This window comes from Strongylocentrotus purpuratus, unplaced genomic scaffold (genome assembly GCF_000002235.5).
Source record: "Strongylocentrotus purpuratus isolate Spur 01 unplaced genomic scaffold, Spur_5.0 spur5_scaffold_1, whole genome shotgun sequence".
NCBI lineage: Eukaryota > Metazoa > Echinodermata > Echinoidea > Camarodonta > Strongylocentrotidae > Strongylocentrotus > Strongylocentrotus purpuratus.
Genome location: NW_022145594.1, coordinates 36,131,989 through 36,139,978, shown reverse-complemented (window position 1 = coordinate 36,139,978; position 7,990 = coordinate 36,131,989). Strand labels below are relative to the sequence as shown.

The following is a 7,990-nucleotide window of genomic DNA, read 5'->3' as shown; positions in this document are numbered from 1 at the left end:
AAGTTTCATATGAATAATGAGTTTCAACATTCAAAAAGTGGAGTTTGATACGTTTTCTGTAAAATGCATAAAATTAGCGCATTTTGCATAATTAATTAGGCTAACGACAAAAATTTGCATATTCGGAAAAAACTAATTATACCATCTTGTTCCTTACGTAAATATCTACAAACATGCAAATTTTCGTGTTCATCGGACAATCGACGGCCGAGATTATAGGGGGGGGGGGCCTCCCAGGCCCCCCCCCCCCCCCAGTCAGTGGGTGCTCAAAATAGCCCAGTACAGTAAGGGTTAATGGCTGCTGTGTAGTTTAAGGAAGGGATGATTTCTACACACACGTTTTTCATTTGTAGAATCCAAATACCGGTAACAGGTGTTCGACCTGACATTTTATTTGAATATTGAATTCGTCCCCATCCATCTACGAGAAAATATTCAGACGATGTAAATGGTGGACATTCCCTTGAGAGGGGTAGTACAATTTTGGTAGAGCTAAGCTTTAGTTACCATAAAACAACAACACTACAATCTAATAGTTATTATTTCACCATGCTTGAAAGTTATAGAAAATTACGAAGACTATGGAAGAAAAATAACCTGTTATCATTCAAAAAGAGCCATTGAAACACAAGAAGGCGCTCTAAAAAAAACATTGGTTTGAACCATTTTTCATACAAAGTTATGCTTGTGATGTTGTGTTGAAATAATGATGATATAAAGAAATCATCAACAACTTTTTAAAAACCTCTTTTAAAAATGTTTGAAAAGTGTAAGCATTTTATTAATTTTTAGAAAAATCATCTTATAAATTTGGGGCCCAAATTTATTCTGACTGGATATATTTATTGATATTTCAGCTGTTTCTAAATTTCAAATTTAACACTTGATTTTCATTATCTCACAAACAAATTATTTTGTGTAGCACCCACTTTACCAAAACTGAACTACCTCTTTAAGCAATAGGAATTTAAACAAAAAGTGACAATGCTTTCCATTTACTGAAACTTATGGAAAACATACATTTCAATAACATTCAATATGGCCTTGATCATGTTGGTAATGGCTGTCTGTTAGGATCATGCACACCCCTGCTGTAATGTACATGAATTCTGTGGTGCTAGTGGCGACTAATCAAACGAAAGTCCACTCTACTGCTTTCCGCTTGAGGGAAACATCATTACTGGTTGTGCCATAGCAGGTTCTTTCATGGTTTTGAATAGATGGAATCCATTTGCATACCCACTTCAGTATTGATGTCCTTTCTCTGACGCATTGGGGTGATAAACTGTGTGGTTGACCCTATATCCATCGATACCTATAGGGCAAAAGAAAGAAAATGGGCATATCAGTGGCAATTATCAATGCATAAAGATAATACAAATGGTTGGGACTAATCTTCCAATTTGTCTTTTAGACGAAAAAGATTGACCCTGATAAGCACTCTATCAACAACAAAAACATATGCAAACTGGGAAAGGTAAGGCCGATATTCATTTAATCCTAAGAATCGTAAGGGGTTGAGGAGCAAGAGATCATCTTCAGTTGAAAATAATGACTCCGCTATCAAGCCAAAATTAACATGCACTGAATTAATCTGTAAACTCAACTTTGATGGTAATTCATCAACCAGATCCTGAGAAATCATAATTACAAGCTATTTTAGAATGATTACTGTAACCTTGACCTTTGACCTCATGACCCCAAGATTGTACCACTACATTGGCTTCATAAAATTCAGGTACCAGGTGTGATTAAAATCTGACATTCATTTCTTGAGTTTTTACAAATAAAGGCCATTTCGCACCTATAAATTCTGTGACCTTGAACTTTTACCTCATGACCCCAAAATGGTAAGGTACGTAAGTCCCCTAAGATACATTCAGGTACCAAGTTTGATTGAAATCTGATATTCAGTTCTTGAGATTTTGCCATTATAAACAGTCTTAGCATGTATTTATAATATACCGGCAGTCATATGACCTTGACCTTTTGAACTTGTGTCCCCAAATTCTGACCAAATATTTTCCCCTCAAGAGACATACAGGTACAAAACTTGATGATATTTTGTCTAAATAATGTGATCACAGTAATACAATATGTTTGTAAATATATATAAGCCCTGAGACATTTTATCTAAAGGCCTCCAAAATCCAAAAGATACACATATTACTGGTAATGTGTCAACTGGTTCTTATGATATTGTACACCTTAGCAGTTATCATAAAGCCTTGTGACCTTTTATTCCATGATCCGAATATCAATCATATCATTGTCACCCACAATGTGGGAACATACCAAGTTACAAATTGATCCATCAACAGGTGCTCTAAGATATCACAAGACTCTTCATGGGACAAAATCTCTCAAGGGTCCCGACACATGTGATGAGATATATCTGGCAAAATCTTACCCAACATTTAAGGATGTTTCACAGCCTCTTCACATTGACATGCATCCTGATGCTAAGCTGGTCTAAGTGCTGGTCTAAGTGCTGGGGGGTGTTTCACAAAGATCTTAAGTAGAACTTAACACTAAGTTGGACTTAAAAAATTATGGACAGCCATTGGAGCCTTAAAATGAAATATATTCAAAAGCAGAAATTCAAGTATTTCAGACTTTTTATAAATTCCACATCTAGAATATTAAATCTCCTTGATGATAGAAAATATGAATGATTTGAATCAACATTTTATGCCTTTCAAAATAACTTTTACAAAATATTTTCAAAGATGCTAACGGCTTTCCATAATTTTTAAGTCCAACTTAGAGATAAGTTCAACTTAAGATCTTTGTGAAACACCCCCCTGGTCTAGTATGTGGTTGTTCAAACTGCCTCTCGATCAAATGCTGTACAGGTATGGTACTGTAGTAAACAAATACATGTAAGAAGACAATAATACAAAAATATCAAAACATACACAAAATGGCGTTCTGCATTTATGCATTGCTATCATAAACATAAATTATATTTCCTCTAAGCTATCAAGAAGTATCGGTGAGTTGTATAAATTTAAAAAACTTTTCACATCTCAAGATATTGTGCTATATTTATAACGCGATTATATTAACACATTTAAATTATTGCAATGAAATATGGGGAAATACATACAAAGCTCATTAAAAATGATTCTTGCTCCAGAAACGTGCCATACGTATAATATCAAACAGTAAAATTTGATACCCACTCACTTCCCCTTGTTGTAAATTTAAAAACTCTTTCCTTGTTTCATCTGGTAAAACTGAATATATTAATTGTTATGTTTAAATTTCATAGGGGTATCCTCCCTGAAGTATTTGATAATATGTTTAAGACTAATATTTTTTTCATACATATCCCACAAATCAATCTGTCATCAACTCATCGTCAGCTCAATCGGTAAGGACAGCGTGTTACTAATAGGACTTTGGATTTGACGTGAGGGTTTGAATCTCAGTTTATTCAGTTTTTTGCCTTTATAAATAGTGGGGCAAAGCAATAAATAATCGAAGTCCAATTGTTTGTGACCTCTTTTTATGTATGAAAGTGAGTTCATACTGGAATCTGGGCTCGCTGGGGTACGAAAAAATAAGACCCGGCCTGAAACGACCTAGCTGATTGGCCTTCCTAACATCACAATAAAAGAATTTGCTGAAAATGATGACATTCTGGGAGAAACGAGTCACTGTGTATGGCACCAAGTGATGTGAGGATGATAAGATGCATTTCAGTGTTTTCACAAAATCAAGGAGGGGTACAATTTTTGAAAATCTTACCCTGCATTTGGAGAGGTTTCACAGCCTCTTCACATTGACATGCATCCTGATGCTAAGCTGGTCTAAGTGCTGGTCTAAGTATGTGGTTGTTCAAACAGCCTCACGATCAAATGCTGCACAGGTTTGTTACTGTAGTAAAGAAATAAGAAGACATTTATACATAATAACACAAAAATATATACACAAAATGGCATTCTGCATTCATTGCTATCTTAATATGAGCACTGGTTTCTCTTACAGCACGGAAAGATCAAGATGTTAATTTGACACATGTTCATTGGCTATTACACTGAATTTTAGTTTTTCTAGAAGAATTAATCATGTGTAACCATGTGTCAAATAAACCGTATACACGTCATACAGTAATTTGTTGTAAAATCTGACACAAATTATTGCTGTATTAACCAGGAAAGCAGAGTTCTTTTTCAATGAAACTTTCACACATCATACGGACATATCTAACAATAGGTGAATAGGTGAATAGGTGAATAGGTGAACAGTTCATACTGGAATCTGGGCTCGCTGGGGTACGAAAAAATAAGACCCGGCCTGAAACGACCTAGCCGATTGGCCTTCCTAACAACACAATAAAAGAATTTGCTGAAAATGATGACATTCTGGGAGAAACGAGTCACTGTGTATGGCACCAAGTGATGTGAGGATGATAAGATGCATTTCAGTGTTTTCACAAAATCAAGGAGGGGTACAATTTTTGAAAATCTTACCCTGCATTTGGAGAAGTTTCACAGCCTCTTCACATTGACATGCATCCTGATGCTAAGCTGGTCTAAGTGCTGGTCTAAGTATGTGGTTGTTCAAACAGCCTCACGATCAAATGCTGCACAGGTTTGTTACTGTAGTAAAGAAATAAGAAGACATTTATTCATAATAACACAAAAATATATACACAAAATGGCATTCTGCATTCATTGCTATCTTAATATGAGCCCTGGTTTCTCTTACAGCACGGAAAGATCAAGATGTTAATTTGACACATGTTCATTGGCTATTACACTGAATTTTAGTTTTTCTAGAAGAATTAATCATGTGTAACCATGTGTCAAATAAACCGTATACACGTCATACAGTAATTTGTTGTAAAATCTGACACAAATTATTGCTGTTTTAACCAGGAAAGCAGAGTTCTTTTTCAATGAAACTTTCATACATCATTCGGGCATATCTAACAATGATTTTGGCATGGGATGAAAGACTCAAATGTCATTTTGGGCGATACCTGACAATTTCCAGGTGCACCTGTATGGGTAGCACACCACTTGAGTCAAATCTTGTCAGTATACCAGGTCTCTACTTTTAACGGAAACACCACCCGTAATCAATAATCTTACAAATGAGTTTTAGTAGTCCAGTCCATTCCACTAATAAGTTCAGAAAAAATAGTTTCCAGACTAATTGTATAATTTGAATACCCATTACAATACTACAGTAATTGTTCATGGGTCTGCAGATAGAGACTAGTCCATTGTCTAGGATGTAGGCATCTACCATGCTTTGAATGTATGCAGGTAAGAATTGGCGCACACACAATGTACGTTTACTTTGGGCGCTTGCCTTTACCAAACTATCTAGCCTTAGCTTGGCAAAAGGGTACGTGTTTCTCAAAATGGGCCATTTTAGCTTTTTTCCATTCCCAGGGTTTTCAAGGTCCAAATTGAAATTAAGCAAACTCCCATATGAGCTTAGATTTAGGTTTCCGAGATATCAGGGGCCATATACACCCAATTACATAATTTGTATAGTACTGTATGGTACTGTAGATCTACAGTATATATCCACGTCCATGGAATTGTTGTTATAACTTAAGCGATTTACATGTTGTGTTGGGACGTATGGGATGCTGGCCTGGATCAACCTTACCTTAAAGGGCAATGAAACTGTGGCTATCGGTTATTATTATTATTATTATTATTATTGTTTAGAGGGTGAACAGACATTTGATTTAATACATAACTTGGCAATGTTGGCCTCCTGGATCCAATAAATCCTTACGTGAACATAGTAACATACCCACATTTTACTAATTCTTATGGCGGCAAAAGATGATGGGATATAGGCCAAGTTCTTGTAAATTACCTGACATGCTTTGCAAACTCTGACGTACATGTACTGTATGTGCCAATGGTCGAACAGAAAGCTTTTCACTGATTTCAAAGCATCTACAACAAGTATTCAGATTTCAGACGATGGTTTCTTCAAGCATGTACATTGTAGTTGTACAGTGTCAGCCAAGCCCGAGGGCAATTTTTTTAATCAATTGCATGACGCGCAAAATCAGGTCTACAGTACGAGTGGCTTAGTAAAGTGCGCGCCTTATGCCCAGGGGGGGGGGGGGGGGGATGCACTCAGTCATAGATTCAGACCTAATGTAATAGTATAAGACGGGTATGTGCTGCTACTGCCTGCTAGTACAGTTAACCTTTTAGTTCTACAACCATGCGCGTAGCCAGGTGGGGGCGGTCGCCCCCCAAAAAACGCCGGCCAAAAAAAAAAAAAAAAAAAAAAAAAGAAGAAAGGAAGAGGACGTAGGAAGAAAAAGGATTAAGAGTCGAGAACGGTACAACAAATTGTGTTCTTTCTTTAATAATCTAATTAAAAACGTCAAAGCTTCCGCGCTATGCGCAGAGGAAGGGGAGCTTGATTCAAACAATGATTAAGAGTTGAGCCGAGGACGGTACAACCAATCTTCTTCTTTCTCTAATGAAACGTCAAAAGAAACTGAATTTAGATAAGGATTAAGAGTCGAGTACGGTCCAACGAATCGTCTTCTTTCTCTAATAATTTAATGAAACGTCAAAGCTGCACCCACCCCCCTAGAAAGCCGCTACGCGGGCTTCGCGTGCTCACTAAAATGAAATCCTGGCTACGCGCTTGTCTACAACGGCTAGTGCAACACGGTAACTGCAAGTTTAGCTAGACTAGATCTAGAGACTAGTAGTAGTACTAGATGGATCTAGATCTAGTCTAGTATTGGTTAGTAGTCTATTCCTGTTTTCGACGCCTTTGGCGTCGGCGTCGGAGCTTCCTGGCCATGGATAGAGTTCTATAAAGAATTTAGATCGACAAACCTATCGCTTTCATATGGCCCCTCCTTCATATTTACCGCAGCAGCAGTCTTTCAGTTTGGTCGTTTCTAAATCTAATTCACCACAAATAAAAACACTAAAATAATAATATTAATAACTCATAAGACTAAGAGCCAAAAGCAAAGGCAAAGGAAAAGAGGCCATGCATTGTTAACGATAGATTTGTATTGTAGGCCTAGAGTCTAGATCTAGATCTAGTTCTAATTTATCCTCCTAGTCTATGATAAACTAACAACACAGGGTAAAGTACATACCAGCCTTCGTCCAACTCGTCGAGTAAGCTGCCTCGACATCGACGTCGACAGCAATCATGTCGATCCTGCAAAAATGTGCATGCATTCACGACACCGTTTGGCGTCCAGTCTAGTAGCTAGCTAGAGCCGCGAGTCGACCAGCCCGGCTGGCCGGCCCGGCCCGGCCAAGGAGGCGCGCATCGCAGTCAGATATCCTGGTCGCTCGATCAAGCGAAAATCAATACTGTACGAAAATGTTAGAGTTTTCCTAACCCTAGCCAGCGCGCTAGCCAGCTAGGCAGCTAACCCTAGATTGTTCACATCTCAACGCAAGTTGGCGCTTTTTGCCTTTGAAATCGAGAGTCCGTCATGATCTTTGGGAAGATCAATACTATTTTGTAAACTTTATTTAAAAACAGGAAAATGCGTTTCCAGTAAAATTTCCAGCGGATTTAAATTACAATTTACTTCTGCTAACTTGGTATAAAAGGGCAATCAATAAATCCAAGAATTGGAGCCGTCAGAAAGGGCTTGTGTTACGGGGACATATACAAGTCCCCGTAACGCGGCAAGTCCCCGTAGCACGGGGACATACCGACAGAATGTCCGCGTAGCACTAGTTTTACATAAATATATATATATATATATATTGTGTATTGGTGTATGTAAAGTGTGTGTGTGTGTGTGTGTGGTGTATTTACTTCTTGTTAATGCATGACAGGGAAGAAGATAGAAAGACCCAGAGGTCAACCTAGGAATAATTTATTAAGATGAGAGGTACGTCTAGTTTCCTGTCGTTTGCTCTTTTCCATAACACAGTATCGATGTCTTTCAATCCTCACATTGTGTTTTCTTCTTTGTAGATGTCATGTTTGTGTTGCTCTCCCACTTACATTGTTT

The 7,990-nt window shown here is 37.6% G+C and overlaps 2 long non-coding RNA genes across 2 annotated transcripts; both read right to left on the bottom strand.

The window, feature by feature from the left end:
- Nucleotides 1-339: 339 nt before the first annotated feature.
- Nucleotides 340-2,496, bottom strand: LOC115921085. The gene is made up of 2 exons (XR_004062735.1): nt 2,411-2,496; nt 340-1,315 (listed from the first exon to the last, which is right to left on the bottom strand). It is a non-coding gene; the product is annotated as an uncharacterized LOC115921085 (long non-coding RNA).
- A 307-nt stretch (nt 2,497-2,803) lies between these two features.
- Nucleotides 2,804-7,334, bottom strand: LOC115921086. The gene is made up of 4 exons (XR_004062736.1): nt 7,112-7,334; nt 4,479-4,607; nt 3,754-3,882; nt 2,804-2,863 (listed from the first exon to the last, which is right to left on the bottom strand). It is a non-coding gene; the product is annotated as an uncharacterized LOC115921086 (long non-coding RNA).
- Between the last annotated feature and the right edge of the window lie 656 nt (nt 7,335-7,990).